Here is a 23,558-nt window from a genome sequence, read left to right on the forward strand (position 1 = left end):
GAAACATTTGGGGTGTCCAACACCCCCCGTTCCCAAAGTCTGGGGTCAAACACCCCCAAATCCCAAATCCTGAGGTGTCAAAAATCCCCAACCCCAAAAATATGGGGTTAAAACCCCCAATCCCAACTCTTGGGGTTTTAAATATCTGGGGCGTCCAACCCTTCTCATACCCAAACTCTGGGGTAAAACCTCCCCAATCCCAAAACTTTGGGGTCAAAGGCCCCCTGATCCCAAACTCTGAGGTGTCAAATCCCCCTGATCCCCCCAACTTTGGGGTTAAATTCCCCCAAATCCTGGGGTCAATCCTTCCACTTCCCAGACTTTGGCATCAAAACCCCCTGTCCCCAAATCCTGGGGTTTGAAACATCTATGGTGTCCAACTGCCCTGATCCCAAAGTTTGGGGTCAAACCCCCTGATCCCAAAATCCTGGGGACAAAAACCTCCAAATCCCAAACACTGGGGTGTCAAACATCCCAAACTCCCAAAGTTTGGGGTCAAAAATCCCCAACCCCTGAGGTGGCAAACCTCCCCAAACCCGAAATCTTAGGATCAAAACCTCCCAATCCCCAAAGTTTGGGGTCAAACCCCCCAGTCCCCAAATTTTGGGGTCTAAACTCCCCAGATCCCAAACCCTGAGGTGTCAAACTCCCCTAAACCCCACATTCATTTGGGGTTAAGTTTGGGTTATTTGGGGTTTATTTGTGGTTTATTTGGGGTTTATTTGGGGCAGCTCCAGGTGCAATGTCTGCAGAGAGACCCTGGGTACAATGCTGGGAAAAACCCCAAAAACCCCTCAGGAACCCCAAAACCCCTGGGGGCAGGGAAAGGGGATTTGGGGTGGGGATTTGGGGTGAAAGGAGAAGGACTTGGGGTGAGGAGATTTGGGGTGGAAAAAGAGGGATTCATGATGGATAAAGGAGATTTTGGGGTGAAAGAAGGAAGATTTGGGGGTGGGAAAAACGGATCTGGAGTAGGAAAAAAGGGTTTGGGGTGAAAGGAGAGGATTTGAGATGCACAAAGGATTTGGGGTGGAAAAATAGGATTTGGGGTGGGAAACTGGGGTGGAAAACGGAGATTTTGGGATGGGAAAAGGGATTTGGTCTACACAAAGGATTTGGAGTGGGGAAAGGAAATTTGGGGCACACAAAGAAGGATTTGGGGTAAAATAAAAATATTTAGGGTGAAAGAAGATTTTGGGGATGAAAAAAGGAGGATTTGGGGGAAAATGAGGATTTGGGATAAAAAAAACCCAAGGATTTGGGTTGAGTTGAGCTTACCTGGGAGAGTGGGGGTACATGGGGGTTTGGGGTAGGGTCAGGGCTGTTTTCTGGCAGGTTTTCTAGGATTTTTCTGGGATGTTTCTACGGGATTTTGGGGTGTTTCTATAGGATTTTTGGCAGCTTGAAGGCATTGGAGGTGATTTAGGGTATTCAGGAGCAGTTTTGAATGATCTTGGGGATGTTTGGAGGGACTTCAGGGTGTTTCTATGTGATTTTGGGGAGGTTTGGAAGGGTTTGGGGTGTTTTGGGGCAGTTTTGGGTATTTACGGTTTGAGGTGGGTTTTTTTTATTTTGGGGTATTTCACGCCCATTTTTGGGGGGTGTTGAGGGTGTTTTGGAGGGGTTTGGGGTGTTGTAGGTCCCTTTTTGGTGAAGGAGATCTTCCTGGTACTGCTCTGGGTGATCCTGGAGCCCTGCAGGGCCTCGCAGGCAGCGCCCGCCTGCACCTCGGTGTCCAACCGCACCCAGGCGATGTTGCGGCGCTCGGCACCAGGGCAGCTCCTGGAACCCCGGGAACCTGGGATGGGAACGGGGCCAGGAGAGCCCCAGACACCCGGGAACGATCCCCAGACACCCGGGAACATTCCCTAGACACCTGGGAACGTTCCCCCAGACACATGGGAATGTTCCCCAAAACACCCGGGAATGTTTCCCCCAAAAAATCCAGAAATGTTCCCCCCCAAATGAAGAAATGTTCTCCAAAGAAATCCAGAAATGTTCCTCCAAAAAATCCTGGAACATTCCCAAAAAATGAGGAACTTTCCCCAGAAAATCCAGAAATATTCCTCCTCAAAAATTCCAAAACCAACCTGGTTCCCCATCCAGAAACATTCCCCAAAACTACAGAAACATTCCCAAAAATCCAGAAATCCCCACCCACCCCAAATCCAGATTCCTCCAAAAATCCTGAAATTCCCCCTCAAATAAAACCAGAACTGCCCCAAAAAATCCAGAAGTCTCCACCCCAATTCAGAAATTCCCCTTTAGAAAATCCTAAAATACACCCCCCCCCAATCAAGAAATTTCCCACCAAAAATCCAGAAAATCCAGAAATTCACCCTCAAAACTCCAGACATTCCCCCCAAAATCCCGATACTTTCCCCAAGCAATCCAGCCCCAGGTCCCCCTCACCCCTCTCACCCCCCAAGCCCCACAATTCCCCAATGCCCAAAGGCCGCCCGGAATCCCCGGAATCCCCGGGATGCTGGGATTGCCCCAGATCTCCCTGGGGGCAGAGCATGGAGAGCATCAGCTCCTGGGGCTCCTCAGGAGCTGGGGCAGGAACAGGATGTGCTTCAGGGCTTTGCCCACAGCTGGACAAATGGGAGAAAAACCCCAACATCAGCAACAGATCTGCCCCAAATCTGCCCCAAGCAGGCCCCAAATCTGCCCAAAGTCACTCTGGATACACACCAAACCATCTGCCCAAAATCCCACCAAAATCCTCCATGCTGTGACCCACTGCTGTCTCATCATTTTTAGGGATTTTTCACAGTTCCAAGAAATGATATCTCAGCTCTGGGGGAAGCCTCCTCTAACCTGATGGTGTTGTGCCATCTCCTCAAGGAATCAGCTGCAGTCCCAATTATTATTACAGAACCACTCCAACAGTTTGCTGGGTTTAAAGCATCTCTGTGCTGAGGGAATTTTGGAGGAGACAGCTGTTGGGTGGTTCATTAGTCTGTCACCCCCAGACCTTCACTCCTAAGTGCCGTTCTCAAGAGCCTTGTTTTAAATTCCATTTAGGGAATTCTCTCCCACTTAGAGCCTGGGTGTTGGCCAGGCCTCAGCTCTGCCTGGACGGGAATTTGCCAACAGACCCAGATGTTTTCTGCATCAAAACTAGATTTGATTTGCTCTGACTGGGCAATCTGACCCTCTAGACATGACAGTTGGACTATTTTTAAAGGGAGCTTGGGAATTATTATCTGGAAATAATTATCCAAGTTCCCCCTGAATGGAAGTTTCTCAGCTGTGTGCAGACTCTGGGATGATGGTACATTATTTCAGAGATTGCTATTTACCTAATTTCACCTATGTTGTTAGTTTTGTCTGCTATTTGAAATATACCTGATTGTTGTATCCAAACTATTCCTAATTGCTGTAAGTTTCTTGTCCACTGCGTTGAATTTTACTATGATGTTGCTTCATACTCATAACAAAAGCCATGCATCTCATTCTTAAAAAACAAAAAAGAGGAATGAATGCCTTAAGAATGTTCAATAATACAATATGGACATGAGAAATTTGGATGACTAATCATTCTGAATGATGCAATATTTACATGAGAAATTTGGAAAAAAGATCATCACCTCTAAATCCCAACTGAGTGTACCACAGTGAAGCCCAACTGATTCTTTACCTTCAGGAGAAGATGTGCCTGTCTTTTATCATCAGCAGCTCAAAGCAGTCACCTGTTCATTCCATCAGACACTGATCAGCTCTGAAAAAATGAGGCCCAGTGGAAAGAGAAATAACCTCATCACCTTGCAGCCTCTGTGGCCAGAGCAGGAGCAAGAGGAGGACTGCCAAGACATGGCTGTGTCTGGAAAGTGACAGAGGCCATTTGCCAACAAAAGCCTCAGGGCATCCTCATGGTACAGTGCTCCTACTGCCCTTCCTCAGTTATTCCCTGTTCAAGCTCCCAGGAGGAATTCAGGGATGCCAAAGATCAACATTTCCAGCTAACAGACTTTCTCACACTTCTAAACTAATTGGAAACAAAGGTCATTTCTTTCCATTTCCCCAAGAGACATTGGACATTATTCCTTTGTTTTCTCACGCTGCAAAACCCTGCGTCAATGACTTGATGGAATCTGGTAAGTTTTGTTGATTGTAATTGCTCTTTTATCTATCTTATCCCATATCTTAGAGATAGCCAGTGAGAACCTTGATGAGATAATACCCTCACAAGAGTGAGCAGTTTCAACATCAGAACATAGGAGCCTTTTTTAAATTAACAAAAAGGGGGAGATGCCATAGACAGGTAGGATAATGATAAAAGAAAGGCCTTATGAAATCAGGCCTTGCTCTGCTCTATTAATAGCTGGCCTGTCGTCTCCTCTGAGTGCAGCTGAGCAGTTACAAGTTCCCATGTGAAGCTATTTTGAGAGTGAGACTTTGTGAACAATCTGTTCTGAGGGTGAGAAACAAATGCACCTGCAACAACAAGGGATTTGTCCCATGAGAATCAGTGAAGAGAACAGGTAAACAATACAACAGAGAGATTTGATGCACAACTAAAATCTATTTCATTAACCAATAAAAGAGTAAGTACTAAGAAATTTCTTAACTAACTAAAGTTACACATGAGGTCTATCAAACTGACTAAAATGAGCTGTGTGAATAAAAAATTAAGAGTTCTTCTCCATCCCAGGTCTTCTCCAGGTGGGTCTTCTGGGATTTCAGCTTCCCCCATTCTTTTGGGCTTTTGCTTCCCCCTTCTTTGGGGTTTTGGTTTCCTTCTTTTCTGGTGCTTTTGTTTCTTTCTTCGCTGTGGCTTCCTTTTCCTTCCCTGGGATTTTGGTTTCCTTCCTCTCTGATGCTTTGGTATCATTCTTTGGGGCCTTGGTGTTCTTCTTCTCTGTGGCTTTCTTTTCCTTCTCAGGATATCTGGTTTCCTTTTTTGGGATTTTTGTTTTGTTCTTCTCTGGTGCTTTGCTTTTCCCCTTCTCTGGTTTTGGAGGTTGCTTCCCCACAGAGACTACTCCCTTCTTTTCCTTCTTCCACCTATCTTCCTCCTTTCGCCTCTCTTCCTCCTCTGAGGCTTTTGCCTCCTCCTTTTGAGCTGGCTGCTTCAGCTCCCTTCTGCAGACAAAATAGAAAACATGGCTGAGAGTCCCCACCAGAAGCTTGGGCTCACCAGTCCTGGCTGGCCCTGCACTTCATTCCTTGACCCTGAGGCCATTTCTGTGAATTCTTCTCAGCCCACAGAGGAGAACATCCCAAGTGAGGGCATTGCTGGAAGGGGACCTCCAGGACCAGCCAAACCTGAGCTTTGCCATCATAAGCTCTTGGCTGTGCAAGCTCCCTCTCAAGGCACAGCCAGAGCCCTCCAGCCCAGTGCCAAAGGCTGATCCACCAGCTCTCTGTGCTGATGCTGAAAATGCCCTTTGTCTCTTGGCTTCCCAGGTGAGAGCAGAGCACAGATTGCCAACATCTGCTCATCTCTCCTACAATTCTTACTCAGCTCCTTCAGCCCCCTTCTCCCTGGGCATGGCTGAAGCATGATTTTAAAGAGTTAAGATTTCAGCTGAGGGTTAGAAGCAATTCACATGGATCAGGATGTAAGGTAGATAGGCAGACCACAGGTTAATGATTATGAGATGCTGAAGCTGGAGCTGATTGTTCTGTTGTTTGCCATTAGGAGCTTCTTTCTAGAAGGAAGTGGAGGAAGTGAACTGTTATAAGAACAAATTGAAACCTGGAGAACAACGGTTAGCACCTGGGCTTGATGTCAATCAATCACTGAGCAGGGGACCTTGGATCCTGCCAGAGGGTCACAGAGACCTGATGAAGACATTCCTGACTTCATCCCTTAAGACCAGGGACCCAATTCAAGACCACTGACCCAATTCAAGGGAAGAATTGCACAAGTGTGAAGGACCAATGACCTCATTTGAATGCAGAGCAGGGATGGGAGGTGCTGGGGCTGTGCAGATGTATTGTATGTAAGATCTTGGGAAATAAAGAGAGGGCACAGAACCTTGGGCAGCGCGGTCACGCCTGTTAGGGACGGCTCTGGTGCCGCCCTCCGGTGTTAATAAACACACCACTGTCTAACTTTAATTAGTTAGAGAGTCTCTGTCCGTCATCTTCGGGTTTAACAATTCACAGCCTGCTCCTTAATGAGAACAATCCTGTCAGTCAGAAAGCAAAGGCTGCAGGAACTCCTCTCCTGCCAGACAGGCTCTTGGCAGCCAGATTTCCTGCTGGAGCCCAGCTGGGACCAAGCAAACCAGGGCTGGCTGCCATGGAAACCATTTGAAGCAGCCTTGTCCCTCTCCTCCCTGTGAAACCAACTCCAGCCTGGCCTGGACAAGTCCTGATGCACAGGCTTGCTTTGAGCAGCCTCCGCTCCTAGCTCCACACTTTGCCTGTGTGTCCTGAGCTGGGCAGCCCTGCTGCAGCTGAGCTTCTCCTGGGCTTGCCTACTGCTGCAGCTGAAGGGGAGCCCAAAGGACATGAGCTTTTCTGGGTGCTGTCCCACCACAAGGAGAACCCTGGCAGATCAGCACTGCAAGGACTTCATCTGGGGCAGGAGCAGGACCCAAAGCAAGGTTTGGTCTGTGCCCCACGCCTGCCCATACCACAATCCCACTGCTTTGGTGAAGAAGGGAGATGATGAAGAAGATGCCACTCAACACCATGGACTTCAAGACACCTCTAGAGGCAGTGCCAAGGCCAGCCCAGAGCCCAGCTCCCTGCAGGCAGCAGCTAAGCCAGGAGGGCTCAGCACTCCAATAGAGAAGAAGATGTTCTGTCTCAACAGAAGAAGGTCCTTCCTCTCTTGGGAGCCAGGGAGCTCAGAGTGGCCATCCCTGGGCTGCTTCTGGCCTTTGCTCAGCAGCACCTCTGAGCTCAGAGTCCTTGGAGCAGGGCAGCCCTGCAGGGACAAGAACCCCTGGCAGAGCAGTAACCCATGGAAGGCTCACTCACCTTTCTCTGAGAGGGGCCTGAGAGCCACAGTTGATCTCCCAGGGGCTCAGGGAGGAGCTGACACCTGAGGCCTCCCCGCTCACCAGCACCTTGGAGGTGGGGCCTCCCTCCACGTGGCACAGCTCCCTGACATTGGAGGTGCTGCTGAGGTGGCCAGAGAAGGTGGAGGAGACCTGCTGGCTCTGTCCTGGCTGCAGCACACCTGAGAGTGGCAGGATACTGAAAGCCTGGATGGAAGACAGGAGAGATTGAGGTGCTGAGCATGGAAATGGATGCAGAAGAGCATCTTGGAGCAAAGTGCAGCTGTACCTGGAGGGGCCTATTCCCCAAACACTGCCAGAATCACCCTCACCTCATCCTGCATGCATGCTACTGACCAGTGCAGGGACCATGGCGAAAATCTTCTCCCATACCCACGGGTCAATGCATTAATTAGTACATTGCATGGAAGTGAACTGGGATGTCTCCTGGCAGTAGACATTCTCTCTGATGCACAACTTGCCTTTAAAAAGTTTAAAAACTTCCTGCTTTTAGAGAAGGAGGAGACTCAGAGTGAGAGCTCTTGGAGCTGAGGGAAGGACTCCAGCCCAGCTCATCTGACTCCTGAGGCTCTTCCCCTCTCTCTCTGATTTAAATGCTGCTTTCCCAAGGTGCTACAGCAAAAGCTCCTGCAAAAATTTCCTGTGCACCACCTGAGGAGTTCCAGGGGGAGCAGTGCCCTCCACAGGTGCTGCACAGCGTCCTTGGGCAGCCCCACAACGTGTCCTGCATGGCCTCTCCAACAAGCAGCTGCTTCAGCAGCACTTTGGGATGGCCTGGAGGGATGGGAGGCCCCTCTGTGGCCAATGCTGAGGGCCCCCAGTGGCACTGGGAGCTCCAGCCCTGCTGGCCACACTGACAATGGGCAAGGGAGACACATTCCCTCTTGCCTTCTCTGCTTCCAGGGGAGTGTGCCCTACGTCCAGGGAGCACCTGAACCCCTCCAAGCCTCGTGGGAGCTGAGGGTTTTCAGCAGTTTGTGCTGGCACCTGAAAAACAAGCCATTTTCTGTGCTGGGAGGAAGAGACAGCCACTCTGCAAAGTCTCTGTCTGTAAGAGAGCTTCAGGGCCAGCAGTGCAATGGCAGCTCTGGGCTGAAAGCAGAGCCCTGCACACAGGGAGTCTGGCTGGCTTGGCAAGAGGCTCCATGGAGATCAGGACTCATCCCAGCTGGCTCTGGGAAGGAAGCTGCAGGTCTGACCATGATGATGCAGATAAAAGCCTCATCTTACATTGGGAATGAAAGAAGGCAAAAAATCCCACACTCAGCACAGGCCTGTAGGATCTGAGTCAGCTTCTCCAAGGAAAACTCTCCTGTTTCTCCCTCCCACTCACCCCATGTCCAGCCACTGGCCCTGCTGCCCAGCTCACTGCCCGGGCACAGGACAGCAGGGCAGCAAAAAGGGAGGTCAGCACGAGCATGACTTGGTGCTGGCAGGCTGGGCAGGCAACACAAGCACTGGATGTACAACAAAATCTACCTCTGCTCCTGAAGACTGCCTAAAATCCTGCACTTCCTTCAGGGCTCTGGCTGGCTCCTCCTCCTTTCTAATCCTGAAGTGCCTCCATCGCGTTCCTGAGGAGGAAGCACTGCTCCTTTTTTCTTTTGGTGGTTCAGGTTTGAATTTAGGTTGGTAAAGCTCATCTCTGGAAAATAAGATAACTATGAACAGGGACCTGCAGTGGGAGGGAGGGACAGCTGCACCAGCAGCTCCTGGCCAGGATGCAGCCCCTGGGTGGGTGCTGGGCACGTTGAACTGAGAAATGGTTTGATCCAGCCCTTCCCAATCCAGGCTGGAGCAGCTCTGTTCTAAAGGCAGCCCAGGGATGGCACTGAGGTGCTGCAGCAGCTGCAACTGCTTGCACTGAGCAACTACAGAGGACAGGCATGAACACCTTGTGGGGATGCCAAAAGCACAGTGGGAGAGGAAAAGACAGAGAAGGCAGCAAAAAGGTGAGATCTGAGGCACCCAGGGGCAGACCCAGCCAGTGCCCAGCCAGCACAGCCCCGCCAGGGCCCAAGGCCAGAAACTCTGCAGCTCCAGCAGGGATTTATCAGCAATGTTCCCCTGACACTGCTGGGGGGTTGGCTGACATTTTCCAACACTCCCAGGTGACTCAGCTCATATTCCCCATCCATCTATCCCCACATACTCAGGCTGTGGTGCTGGGATCCTGCCAAGCTCTGTCACCCTTGGCCTTGGGGAGGTTTCTGCCGGCCGTCCTGAGCTCCGTAATTGTGCTCTCTGTGCCAGGAAGCAAGCAAGAAAGATGTTTAAAAAACCAAAACAAACCACAACAGGGAAACCTAAAAAATCTTCAACAGCTCAACCCTGCTCAAGTAATTTCTTTAGGGACACCTACCACTCTCCAGCTGAAATGCTGGGCTTTTGGGGAAAAAGAAAATTACATGTTCACCTCCAAATGGAAAAGGATTAGGTAAGAGAACCTTTCAAACTACAAATTACTGGCCCAAAGGTAAAAGCTTTTCAAGAAATCTCTAGTTAAGACCAGGCTGACAGTTCAACAACTGGTTCTTCTGGTACAGAGAAACCCTCCTCTTTAAGGGAAGCAGCCTCAGAGTTGAAAGCAACTGTTTTGTCAAACTTCAGGCTCCCTGGCACAGCCTGCACTGCCTGTTCTTCCTGTTCAATGATTTACAACAGTGCCACAATGGCCCTGGTTCAGATGTTTGGTGCCATCCAGGGAATTTGGCATCATCATTTCCATATGTCTTAATATAAGTTTCAATCTTTGCAACCACTCTTCAAATGCCAGCTTTCCTTTCTTTTACAGAAAGCTCAAGGTTCCCAGAAGTCTTCTGACATCCTCTTTTGTGCTCAGGGAGATGACATTTTAATCCAGATGTTTCCAAATTTAACAGCATTTTAAAGAATGAAGAATTAAAATGACCCTGGATTCCAGCTGTGCCCAACTCCATTCTGTGTCAGACACTGAGATTCCCACCTCTAAGGCACGAGCTGTTTGTGCCACCCATCCCTCCTGTCCTTCCCACAGCAGCCTGTGCCTGTTTTCCCCAGCAGAATCCCTGTGCCCTGTGCCCCCTGCCAGGAGCAGTTGCACACAGGCACACAGCTCCCCGTGCCCTCACCCGTGGGTTTCTCTCATCCCCGAACACGCCGATGAGAACACTGGTGCGATGCTCGCCCGGCGCCTGCACTTCCACCACAACGGGGATCTCTGCTGTGCTCTGGGGCTGGACAATCCCACAGGGCTTGGGGCTGGAGTACAACACAGCAGAGTCCTCCTTGCGTTTCTGGAAGGGACAGAATGAAACAAAGCTTCAGAGGCACCTCTGAAGAAACTTCAGACTCCTTAACATCCACCGCAACAGCAACTTACACACACGTTTAAAACTCCCCTGGACAAAGGCAAAAGGCACAAACAAGATGCAAGAATTGGAGACTCAGCACTCTCAGGGGATCCTGCAAGGAGGCTGCCAGCACAGGCATTGCTGTCTGTGGTTGCAGCAGCTTTTGACAACCCTCTAAGATCTCCCACAAGAAAACACCCTGAAGACGAGAACATCAACTGTTTCTTAAGGAGCTTCAACTGCCTCCTCAAGTTTACATTTGGGTAGGATCCTGTTCTCAGCAGATCTTTAAGACTGAATGGAAATTAACAAGGTCTTATCCAAAGCCTTTTTTCCCCGTACAATCCCTCAATAGTATTTGACAGGAGGAGGTGGATGTGATGCCAAACCTGGGGAATAAGCCCGTAGCAGCCTGGAAGGTGGCTGGGATTCCTAATGAGGATCTTCCTCTCATAGGGCACCTTCAGCTGGCACTCATCGTACTGGAGCACATGGTTGGACACTTGGAGCTCAGGAACCAGACATCTGGGCAAAGAGATGACCCCAGGGGAGTCAGAGGTACTGAGAGAATAGAGAACATTTACCCCCAAAGATTGGGAAATGGAGCAGAAAACATTGGTCACTGTCAAATGGACATTTAACAGCCCTACAGGGATAAATTGCCTTCTACCTCTTCCCACTCCAACGGGTCTTGTCAAGGAGGGCCAAACCCTGAGAGGCAGCACCCAGAGGCTGCCAAGTGCCCCAGGCAGAGCACTTGGGGCCACAGCTGCCCCAGCCCCTCCTTCACCCAAGGAGGCTGGCAAGGACTCCTGTCACAGTCCCAGTGATCCACGAGCTCTGGGGGAGCCTTCCCAACAAGGATCAGGGCTCACTAAGGCTCAAGGAACACACAGCTCCAGTGGCTCAGTAAAAATGACTCCCTTCTCTCCCATGGTGCTGCTGCCCTGCCTGAGAACTCAGCTCTTTGCTCCAGCCCTGCAGGCCACGAGACACCAGCTGCCCTCCAGAGTGGCTGATCACCCCCTCCCAGGCCCTGCAGCTCCCTTGCTCCTTCACTCCACAGCTCCAGGCACTGACTGGCCCCAGCTCTACCTGCTGTACACAATGGCAGCCCAGGCACTGACTGCATGGCTCTGCCTGGCACAGGGAACAGCACCAAGGAGCTGCAGCCCTCTGGCCATTCAGCTGGCACCCACAGCAGCACAGCAGGATGCAATTCTGCTGCAGCAACAACCACTTTTGGTCTCAGCTCTGAGAACATTCAAGCTCCAAATGGGAAGCAGAGGGAAGGAGAAAAACTGCAGCTGACCTGCCACATCCAGGGCTGCTTTCCCCTCCTAAGACCTTGCCCTCAGCACTTGCTGGGAGCCACTTGCCCCCTGCCATGTGCCCTCATCAACAGAAGCAGACCCTGACTCTCAGCACGCTGCTTGCTGTGGCCCAAACCAATGCACGCTGGTCACAACCTGCACAACTCCACCTCTTGAAGCAAGAAGGAGAGGAGGCCCTCGGGAAATTTGTCCCACCTCAAGCATCAAAACCCAGGCCCATAAATGAGATCATTCCTGCTCCCTTTAGATGAGGGCCCAGGGCCGTGCTGGGCTGGGAGCAGGGCTGCTTTTCACCACAGGCTGCTGTCCAAGCCCTGCTGTTCTCATGTCCAGCTGGCACAACATGAGGCCATTGAGCAGCACTTCTCCTGGGCAGCTGCAGCCAGCAAAGCCTGTGCAAGGCAGTGCCTGGGGAGGCCAGCAAGGGCTGGTACCTGGCTGTGATGATCAGTGTTGCCACTCCCTTGCCAATACCCTCCAGATCCACCAGCATCCTCCTGTAGAACTCCATCACCGTGTTGGAACATAGGGTCACCTGGTGGAAGAGAAGGACAGGAAATTCTTCCTTACAAAAGCTTCCTTACACACCCATGCGTGATATCTTTCAGTTCTTGAGGGAGGATTTGGCCACAATTCTTCTGCTGTTCCATGTGTAGAGCACAGTCTGAGAGGAACAAAAGCCTTCTCCCAATACCAGATTTGTTAAACACACCTTGCTATCAGGACACAGCTCAGCTACATTAAAACGTCAGACTAAAGCTCTCTGCACCACTGTGTTCAAATTAAGGGGCCAATTTCTCATCTGACCACAATGACATCCATACAGAGGAAATCTGACTTGAACACAATGAGTTCAGCTTCATAGCATGAAGCTGAAGGCAAAGGGTGGCCCAGCAGGTGCTGGGCACTTCATGGCTGCAGAATATTTTGTCTCCACTGGAGATTCCTGCAGTGAACACAAATCATTCTGCTCCCCAGGAGGGGGGAAATGAGACCAAGAAGAAAAGCTAACTGCTTTATACAATGACATCTCTCTAACAGCCACCTTCTGCCCTCATCTTTGCTCTGCCCACTTGCAATCAAATCAATTGCTCTCAAAAACACAAGAATGGCTTCAGGCCTTGACCATAAGGTATGTGACCTCAGCAGATGATGTTGGAAACCAAACAGTGCTCCTGGAAGAACATCCCGAGTAAGGCAGCTAGCAGAGGCCTCCCAGCAGTGCAGATCTCTCACTCCCAGCATGCTTAAAGCTGGCACCAGAGCTGAAGCCCTCCCACACTCCAGTGCAGCTTCAGCCCTGCTGCTGCAGCGTCTGTGGCTGCACTCTTGCCGTACCTCGATGTCCTGGTGGCCCTGGGGGAGGATGGTCCCTTGGCTGGGATTGATGGTGAACTCCCTGGGCTCCACATAGAAATGGATTCCCTTCCTCCAGGCTGGGTCGCTGTCCCTGCGGATCTGATCCACGCTGTCCACAGCCGGCTGCGTGCCATCGTCCGACATGCGGAGCTGGAACGTCAGGGGCACCGGGGAGCTGTTGGTCAGGCGACAGCGCTGGGTGTAGGGAAAGCCTGGCAAAGGACACAAATATCCAGTCAGGCACCCACTATGGCATGATCCTGGGGTGAATATCCTGCCAGGATGAACGTGGGATTGGAGTTCAGCTCTTTATTATCTGAACTAGAGCTCACTGAGAAGCTGCGTGAGGAATTAATCGTCACTTAGTTCCCTCTGACACGGATTCCAGACTGCAGCCCTGAAAATGCCCACTCCTAGCCCTGCTCAACACTGCAAGCTTCTCTCTTTGGCATGGGGAGGAGCTCCCTCACCTGCCCCAAGTCAGCACCACTTATTTCTCAGTGATGACTGTGCACCCAGACCCAGCAGTTACTCTGAGAATTCAAGCTGGAAAATTTCCTGGGAAGCCTGCCAACACTCCCACTGTTTTCAGAGATATATAAACAGTGTGTTGTCATTGAGAAGAAGCTACAGCAAAAGAAAGTGAGGATGGAATCAGGAACTAGAATGTGAGGCAAAGCACCCTAAAGCAGCTTCTCTCTGCAGGATCCTTAAGGCATCTCTTGCTTTGGGCCAAACAGACTGAGCACGTGACAGCTCAGAGCCCACTCAACTGGGGGCACACCCGAGCCTTGCTTTGAGATTAGCAATGAGGAACCAGGTCCCACCTCACCCAACAAATGGGGACATCACACCCATGCTGCTCACTGGGATTGCTGCCTGCAAGGGTTGACCCCACTTTAGCTCTGGGATTTGCTTTCCATCCTGCAAAGCCAGAGATACAGCCACTGATGGTGGGAATGTCCTGCAGAGCCCGCAGAGCAGCCACAACCTGCTCTGCAGTGCACATCTGGCTGGGCTGGCCAGTTCTGTAGGGAGGAGACTTCTCCCCAGGCCTGCTCACCAAGACTCACTGGAACACATATGGGCAGAAAAAACAACTGCAGCTGCAGCCCAGAGCTGCTCTGTGCCCATTCAAGTGACCACTGCCAGCTCCAGCAGTGACTCCAGCAGGGAGGCAAGAGAGGCACAAAAAGACAAACCCAGATGTCAAAACCTCAAATGAGACTGAGCTCAGCACATGCACACAACAGCCAACAGTTACAAAGCAGCAAAGATACAACAGCTGCCTTCAGCTGGAGAGACCTTAGGAATGAAATCAGATTCAGCAGGATCAATCTCCTAGTTCAGAACCATATTTCCATCTGTTGCCTTTCTTGTTTCATTTCCTCAAAAGGCAACTTGACAAGTGCCCCCATGCTGATGCAGGCTGGGGAAGAAGCAGCTCAGCAAAGGCAATGAGTTTCCTTCAAAAGGTCATGAACTTCATTGTTCTGGGTTTGGGCTTGGCAGTGAATGTTGCCCTTGGTCTGGGAAGGGGCAGAGGGGTTTTGGGGCATTTTGGTCCTGGGGCTGGGCTTTTCCCTTCGGGGTTTTTGGGAGTTGTGGCGTGATGCCGTGGGCGGCTGTGCAGTCAGAACTGAGCTTGGGCAGGGAGTGGAGCTTCCCTTCCTCCCGCTCGGGGACCGAAGCTCGGCCGCTGCTGCTGCGGGAGGTTGTGTGCTTGGCCCCGGGACTGCCCTGGCTGCAGCTCAGCGCTGGCATCGACCCTGCCTGCCCCGCTCCTGCCTGCTGCTGCTCCGCACTGCCAACAGCCCCCTGCCCTTGGGGAGTGTGCAAAAGGAGCATTTCCTTCCTTCCCTTCCCTTCCTTCCTCACCGGCTGGAAGGGAATCACTGCCCTGCCAGAGCCCACAGCTCCTCTTGCTGGGACCGCAACTCCACCAAAGGGGAAAAACGGGACTTGGTGCCTGGGAAACGTCTGTTCTTGCCTTCTTGTCTGTGCTCTCCTGAGACAGTCTAGGAAAGAACTGTTATTCCTTTTCCCATAGTTCTCCCTGGAAGCCCTGTCATTTCAAAGGTATAAGAATTTGCAGGGAGGGGCTTATCTTTCCATCGCAGGAAGATTCTCACCTCCCTTGGCAGACATCTGTCTTTTAAAGCAGCACAGAGACACCAGAAAATACTGACTTTCTATTCCTTGCTTCTATTGGATCTCCCAAGGGCAAAATGCCACCCGAGGCAGCAGCAGCAGCCCTGCAGTTCACAGCCTGGAGAGGCTGCTGGGACAGACCAGGAGTGAGGGAGGCTTTTCTGTGGGAAGGCACAGATCCCTGACGCTGTGTCCCAGCCCAGGGAACACTCACCAAAGGAGATGTCCCCGAAGTCGAGCTCAGGGAGGTCGAAGTGCAAACTCGGAGCAGTGACGCTGCCTCTGGAGGGCGAGGACAGAGGACGAAATGGCTCGGTTAAAGGAATTGCAAAGGCCCGGCTGTCGTGGCTCGGGGGCACAAAACCTGGGCTCAGGGCACCCTGGGTTTCCAACCAACACAGCACCATGTGCTCAGCACAGGGCCCTGTGCACAGGAGGCAGCTAAAGCCAAGTGGCCAGCAGCCAACAGCCACAGATGGGCTTTGGGCACAGGGCAGGCAGGAGAAGACCCCGGGTTGCTGGTGCTCCCATGAAGGACCCTCAACACACACCCAGACATGGCTCTGTGCCTCACTTTCCCCATCTGCAATGGGATGGACATAAAGGTGTCCCCACAAACTTCTGTAGGCAGCCCTTCCAGCCACAGGTTCCCTGCTTTGCTCCTTCTTAGCTGGAACCGCTGTTCCCATGGAGGAGCTTACTCAGGGGAGTTTGAACCACACAATCATTACAGACAGAGTTCTGGAGACTTGAATCCAGGGCATTCCCAAACATCCTCTGAAAAGAGCAGCAACAGCTCTAGCCAGGGGACAGATGAATCCTAGAGGAAAGGTCCAGCTTGTCAGCAGTGCACCAGCTGGCACAGCCAAGAGCAACAGCTTCAACAACCAAACCAGGGTGTCCTGAATCCAGCACAGCACCTCAGCTCTCCTTCAACTCAGCAGACAGACTCCACAAGTCACCAACATCCACTGAAATCAGCACTTGAAGCTGCACAACACTCACAAGTTGATTTCATGCTTGATGCCAATCAATGCCCACTCTGCCTTTTGGTTCCAAATCAAGGAGCAGTGACCTGGGCCTTCTGTTGTGTTCACAGCACTGCCCCTGGCTCTGCTCTGCACATCTCAACATGAGACACCTGCCCTTGCCCAAGGAGAAAGCTGCTTATGCAGAAACACCCCATGGCCACTTTGGGGCAGGGACAGAAGGACAATCAATGATTTGATGGTGAAATGTTCCCTCTTGATTTCCAAAATACAAAAGCAGCACTTTTCCTAAAAAACAAAGCCAGCATCATTGTTTCTCCACTATGGGCACACCTACTCACCACTTTTCTCTTGCTAAGTAATAACTTCCTTGTTCTGTTTTATCCAACTCCCTTATCTCTGGTATAATCCAGTGCAGATTGCTTTCATTTCTTTACTGCCTTGAGCCAGTGCCTGCCCACAGCAGCAGCCCAGCTCCAAAGCTGCAGAGCAGCCAGCATCAGCTCTCCTGCTCCCACTACATTATCCTAGCAGCACATGGCTCAGGCTGGCAGGGACAAGGCCTCATGCTGCTGTGCTCCTGAGCACTGAGCTCTGCCTCTCCTGGGATCAGCCCTTCTCCCTTTGCCTGCGCCAGGATTATCTCTTGCCATGGCACCAGCCCACGCGAGGATGCCCAAGTCCTTGGCACACTTCCTGATGCACACTTCCCTGACTCCCACATCAGCCCTTCCTGCCTGTGCCAAGGAGGCACCAGAGCACTCTGTGCACAGCAGCTGCAAGCACAGCTTTCCTCCACAGCAGGGCTGCCAGAGGTGAGCTGAGCCTGCTGCTGCCCATCTGGCATGGATTGTTAACACAAGTTTTTACAAACACTGCTGCTGCTGCTGCACAATCACCCAGGCTGGCCCATCTCCAGAGCCCTGGAAGCCTTGCTGGCTGCTCAGGTGGGACATCCCAGAGCAGCTGCTGCCCAAAGCTGATCCATCCCACTGCCTGCCATGGCCCAAGGCACAGGGAGATCCCTGCAGGGAGGAGTCATTCCAGCTCCCAGCTACCACCCAGGGCAGGAGTCATCCTCACACTAAAGCAATGCCAGCATCACAGCAGAGATTCAGACCCCAGGAAACACCTTTTTTCTCTGCTCTAGCCCAACATGAGGTAGCAGCGGGATGTCCCAGACACAGCTACAGATGTGCCCACCCAGCTCCCAGGGTCCTTACTTGATGGTCAGGATGGCAGGCGTAGCAGATCCAGCCACTTGGAACTGGAACTCTTCCTCAAAGCTCCCCAACACGGTGGCACTGAAGGAGATCTGAACACTCTGGCTCCCACCTGCTGCAATGATGCCCTCCAAGGGTGCAAACTTGAAGCAGGAGCCCATGCTGGTGGCTGAAGGGATACAGATGAAGGGAGCAGCCAGAGCTCCTTGGTTCATCAGTTTCACCTGCAGCAGCAAGAAAGCCAAGTGGAAATACATGTGGAACCTTCCTTTCTTGGGAGTTATTGTCTCATGATGCCATGAACACCCAGAAAAGGCAGAAGATGCTTTGTGCTGCTGAGTGGCAGAAGGCAAAAGAGACAACAGGACAAGTTCTGCCTTTGGGTTTTCATGCAGAGCAGAGAGAACTCCACAGAACTGCAGTCACCCTGGGCTGAGCCCATGCACACAGAGCAATGCACCTCTGCTCAGCATCACCAAGCTCACTGAGAGCTGGCCCTGAGAGCAACGTGGGCTGATTGCAGCTGCCTAGTCAATCACCCCAGAGCTGCTGCTGCCCCACTTAGCACAGCTCCAACAGCACCATCTGCTCATTCACCTTTTCCCACACCATGAAAACAATACACTGGGAATGAGGCATCAGCACCAAAATGTATAGACAGCACCATCTTTTGGTAAGAAAACTCAGGGTGTCTTTCTCTTCCCCAGACAAGCTTTTGAAAGTGTCTGCCATGATGCAGGGCCTCATTTTCTACCTCTTCACTTTCTCCTTCATGATGCTTTTGTAAACTTGACACTATTGTGGGGGAGGCAAATAGGTAGGAAAATCCTTTGCTTTATTCCCAGGAACACTTTTCTCTTTCTAGAGCCAGAGATGCACCAAGGCCGAAGTGTGGTGAGCGACTGGCCAGCAAGGGAGAGAATCCCAAGGCTTTCCTGTCACTTGCAGCAATAAGCAGGAGACACTTGGCTGGAGGCTGTTTGCAGTGGGCTGAATCTCAAAGGCAGCCAGTTTGTTGCAGCTGCTTCTGCAGAGCCCAGCCCAAAGGTGCCTTGTGTCTGGCACTGCCACAAAAGCCTCTGAACATGCAGCTTTTGGAGCCAGTGCTGGTTTCATATCCCAAGGGGTTGTTGTGCAGGGAGCCTCCCAGCTGAGCCCTAAGGAAGGCTGCCCAAAAGCAGGGACTGGGGCTTCAGGAACAACAGACACACCTTTCTGAGCCCCCAGATTTGAGCGGGACATCAAATATTCCCTGCTCACAGCTGCCCAGGCTGGCAGCAATTCCACAGCCCCACCAGGCTTGCTGCTGCCTCAGGAGCCATCAGGATCCCTCCCAAGCCCTGCTGCTCACCTCAGAGACATGAGGGGTGTTGACAAAAATGTTCCCAAGGTCCAGAGTCTGAGAGCTGAGTTCAACCAAGGATCCTTGGCCTTCCCCTCTGAGCTGCAGGGGCAGCCTGCTCTCACGGCCTGGGGAGAGATGTCCATTGCAGTACAATCATTCCCTCTCTTACACTGCATTTTCCAGGCTGCCTCAGTGCCAGTCCCCGACTCTGAGCTGGATGTAAGCAGCTCCTGATGCTGCAGGAGAACATATGGACCCTTCTCTTCCCTCACGAGATATCCCTTGGGGAGGACTTCTAATTTCTAACCCATTCCTCGGGCTCACTGAGAGGTGATCCAGGTTCTGATCTGAAAAACCTAGCTGGAGCATTGCAAATCAAATTAAAAAGGGACAAAGGAAAGATTAGTAAGTACAGAGCAGCTTCTATATGAAGACTGAATGGGATTCCTCAGTCTAGAAATGAAATGGGAGATAGATGTGAGAGGTCTGAAACACCATGAATGGCCTGAGAAATGGGGACAGGGAAAATTTTATTTGGATTTGTCACAAAAAAGGAACTTGAGGGTCTGAAAATAACCTTAGGCAGAAACTACATCTCTGTGTAAGGGCCACTTAGAAAAAGGCTCTGTGGCAAGCCAGTGGAGAAGCAGCAGATGGGACAGAGGTGGGCAAGAAATCCATTGCACTGGAGAGAGGCTGATGGAGACCTCCCCTACAGCACTGCCCAGGAATCAAAGAAAACTTCAGCCAGGCACAGCCACATGGTAGTGGAGAATCAGGGATCCTCCTTCCTCCCCTCAGCAACTCCCAGCAAAACAGGAGTCCAAACTCTTTGCCTGTGAGAGGGGATCCACTTTCTCAAGGCCCTAAACACCAAGGAGTTCTCAGTTTGCTCTGGGGTAGAGCTGAGCAGGGAGGTACCTCTGGAGGGAATGCAGGGCACGGGACAGCAGGGAGCCCTGGTGCAGAACTGTCCTGTGCCCCTGCAGGGCCCAGCACTCACCTGTGCTGCAGCACACTGCCAGGGAGCCGCAGGGGTCACCGCTGGCCCGCGGGTGACATCCCACTGTCCCCTGCACGGTGTCACCAGCGCCCAGAGCTCCTGTGGCCGGCACCACGCAGAAAGGACTGCAACACAGACAGAGGGAGCAGGGCTGGGGGGACACCTGGCCAGGAGATTCCTTCTGCACTGCAGCTCTCTGCAGCTGCCTTGGGCAAGCAGGGAGCAAACCAAGCACAGGCAGCAGAAGACAGCCAGGACAGACAGCATCAGAAACAGCCACGCAGCCACTGCTGAGGAGATCCAGCCCTCACCAGATCCTGTGGGGAAAATGACCTCAGCTCCCCCATACTCTGCATCCAGCTCTCTGCCATGAGCCTCAAGGGTCCCACTGCCAGAAATCCCATCACAGAATGCTTTGTGAAGAGCACAGAGAGCGTTCAGAGCTATCTGCATGCACAACCTGACACTGACTGCCTCAGGAATTTCTCTTTTCCTGCTGCCTATAAACCTCATCTCAGGAGATGCAAATGTTAGGGCACTCCCTGTCCTGGCAGGTTACAGCCTAGGAATCAGACAGGGAGAAGGAACTTTTCCCTGAAGACCAAAGAATAGTTACTGTGGAACTTGCAGTGTGGTTCTCTGGTTTCTTTTCCCTGGAAAACATCCTGATTTAGCCTAAAAAGGACACATTTTATCAGCATTTCAATGAAAGCTGCTCTAAGAAATCAGAGCAATCAAAGCTCTGAGAGAGTGCAAATGCAGATATGAGCAATACAGTGACATGCATACAAGACCCAGATGGAGGATGCCATTTACAGTCTGAAGGGTCCAATCCCAGCTCAATGAAGCACCATGAGCAGGAGCACATCAAGGAAGCAGAACAGGAGGTTTCTGTGTATTTACCAGCAATGCAGTCTGGGACTCTGGGTTGTCATCCAGGCTGGAAACTGTTTGCTTGGCCCAGCAGACAAACTCTGGGCAATGTCTTGGAAATAATGATGCAGATGTGTTGGTGCACTTTGGATTTACCAGGAGCAATCAGGATTGGTCACCAGGGCAAGAGCTCTTGCCTGACAAACACCAGACTCTGTGCTTTGATGCTCAGGGACAGCTCAGGGCAAATGTGCTTCTGCCCAGCAGCTGCTGGGCTTTGTGATCTTCTACAGCCCCACTGAGGAAACAAAAGTTCCTGGCCTTGGTGCTTTGCTGCTGCTCAATCTGTCACTTCAAAGTGTCTTCTGGGGACTTTGGTGATGAATGCATCACACACAAAAACAAAGAGAACTTCTGGCAAGCTGAGCTTTGTTCATGTCAGCAGTGACAGCTGATGAACTTGCTTCAGGTTCTGCTCATGAAGGACCTCTTGCTGCAGTGATGGGCTGAGCTGTTCCCATTCCCACTGGGGAGAACATCACTGCTGGCTGATGGAGAAGCCTTGGGCCAGCAATGTTGATGTGCTGGGTGTGAGATTTTGGAGAGAGGGCAGGAAAGACAAGGCCCCAGCAGCCCCAGAGCCAGATCAGTGCACGGGCTTCTGCCTCTGCCCCGGGGTTGATGCCAGCACTGCTGCAGCTCTGCTAGGGCTCAGGGGGAGCAGAGCCTGCTGGGGGCAAGGCACAGCATCCTTTTCTTAGTCTTGTGCCAGAAATTTCATGAGAACAGAGAAGCTGACAGTTAGGGGAATCCCTGGCCAGGCTTCAGCACTACCTTCCATTCCATTCCCTTCCCACTTCTGCCCCATGTTCCATGCTCCTGCCCTCACATAGCAGGATGGGAATAAACATTTCTGGGAGTGACTTCAGGGCTTGCCTGAGAAAGAAGGTGTCTTCTTCTTTTCAAATTAGCAGGAGAAGAGGATCCAGCCAAGTTCAGGACTCGGTTGTCACGACTGAAAAACTGACTGCAAATCAGCCCCTGCATCTCCTCCATCCCTGGGCTGTCCCCACCAGACTCCTCTGCTCCTGCTGTAGCAGTCGTCTCTCACACAGATCTGGCTCCCCAAGACCCAAGGACACAAGCTCTACAGCTAAACTTAACTCCTCTGAATTTCAGCCAACAGCACTAAGCTGTTCCCTGAGCCCACAGACAGAAGAGCTAGCAAGGAGACATCACCGACACTGTCATAACCAAATGAAAACCACTGCCAAGAGTTGGGGCTGGAAAGCTCAGTTTTGGCCTTTTCTCTGTTAATTGTCAGCTGCTCCTTAAGACACTTCGCACCCTCTTAGATCCATCCTCTCAATGAATCACTACTGCACCTGACAGGCAGAAAAGAGAAGGCATGGAGGAGCTTTTCATTGGTTGTTTTCTTCTGCTTTTTAACTAAGTCCATTGAGATGTTTGTTTCCTTGTATGGCATCTAAAGACAGGTCCAGATCTCCCAATGGCACCTTGCAATCCCCAGACACTGCTCTTGCTTTGAGCAGTGTGTTTGCTCAGATGATTTCCAGAGCTCCCCTCCAGCACCACTGCAAAGCCACGTGCCTGTGGCCTCCCAGAGAATGGCTCTATTTGGCTGACAGGGCTGAGGAAGCTTTTCAGAAGCTGCTTGTGCTCAGGAGGGCGCAAGCCAGCTCCCAACATGTTCCAGCAGCCTCCAGGAAATCTGGGACAGACGAAGCTCAAAGGCCACTGAAAGCAAGAGCAGAGCCATCCATCCTGCTCCCTTCCAGCCAGGCTGCAGGGCAGCAGTTGCTGTGCTCTGCTTCCTTTTGCTGCTCTTTCCCAACTCTGCTATCATCCCCCAAAGGTGTTTTGCACAAGGACAGATGAGCTGCCTCACCTCTGGCTGCTCAGCTGGTACCGAGCTGCCCGGGTACTCACACTGGGCACCAGCAGAGCCTGCTGGCTGCTGCACTGGGCTGCACCCTTGGAGATGTCCAGCTGGGCAGGGAAGTCCAGGACAGCTCGGGCACCAATGGCCCGAATTGGCACAACTATCCTTTCCCTGCTAGTCATGCAGACAAGCTCGTGTCAATAATCCTGCAGGAAAAGAAACTGGCTCAGCACAGGGCATTTAGTGCCATCCCCATGGCTGAAGAAAAACCATTTCTATAACCCTCCAAGGGCATCAATTTACCTATTGCACACTAAAATGAACACTAAGTTCTACTAATATGTCACATTTTGACGGCACCCGTCAACTTTGCAAAACCTATCTCTGTGGCATTCAGCTCTTGTGTCACTTGGGTCATACCCATACCCTAGGCCACCATAATTTTCATTTTAAACTTTAATGATGTTAAAGAATTCCTAAGTCCCTTCTAAAGGAGCATGGAGCTAGGGAACACAGGACATTCCTCTTTAGGTTTCTATATTCTCACTGCCTGAGAATAGGACAAAGTGTTCAACTGACTCTAAGCAGCAAAAGAAGATGAGAAAACAGCTGCACCCAAAGAGATCCTGCACCTCTAGCCTGGTGTAGAAACATCAGCTGGCTCAGAACTCCCCTCAAACTTTGCCTCTCCAACCAAGTCAGGAGAAGAGCAGTGCCAAGAGGCAGCAGGATGCTGTTGGAAAGGGCCTCTCTTTGTTTCCCTGCAAGGCTTCCTCCCTTCCATGCCATGTCCTAAACCCTGGTGTATGAACAGGCCTCCAGATCAGAGCATGAATCCTCCAGATCCCAGCACTGAAATCAGACTTGCCAGGGCCTCAGCACTGCTCTTCAAACCTGCACACAAAAGCACCTTTGGCACGGGATGGGTGCCAGCTGACAGAGCAAGCACAGTGACAAGCATGAAGACAGAGCCCCAGCAGTGTCACTGCCACGGGCTCTGGGCTCACAGCTCTGCCTGCAGCTTGTACCTGCCCTGCACCAGCTCCTTCAGGCAGCTGTCCCAGTC

At 51.6% G+C, this 23,558-nt stretch overlaps 1 long non-coding RNA gene across 1 annotated transcript; it reads right to left on the reverse strand.

Annotated features, from left to right (window-relative positions):
- Positions 1-6,852: 6,852 nt before the first annotated feature.
- LOC311166143 lies at positions 6,853-9,218 on the reverse strand. Its single transcript, XR_014616986.1, has 3 exons — positions 9,133-9,218; positions 8,460-8,625; positions 6,853-7,166 (listed from the first exon to the last, which is right to left on the reverse strand). It is a non-coding gene; the product is annotated as an uncharacterized lncRNA (long non-coding RNA).
- Between the last annotated feature and the right edge of the window lie 14,340 nt (positions 9,219-23,558).

This window comes from Fringilla coelebs (genome assembly GCF_963513975.1).
Source record: "Fringilla coelebs genome assembly, contig: SCAFFOLD_43, whole genome shotgun sequence".
In the NCBI taxonomy this organism is placed as follows: Eukaryota; Metazoa; Chordata; class Aves; order Passeriformes; family Fringillidae; genus Fringilla; species Fringilla coelebs.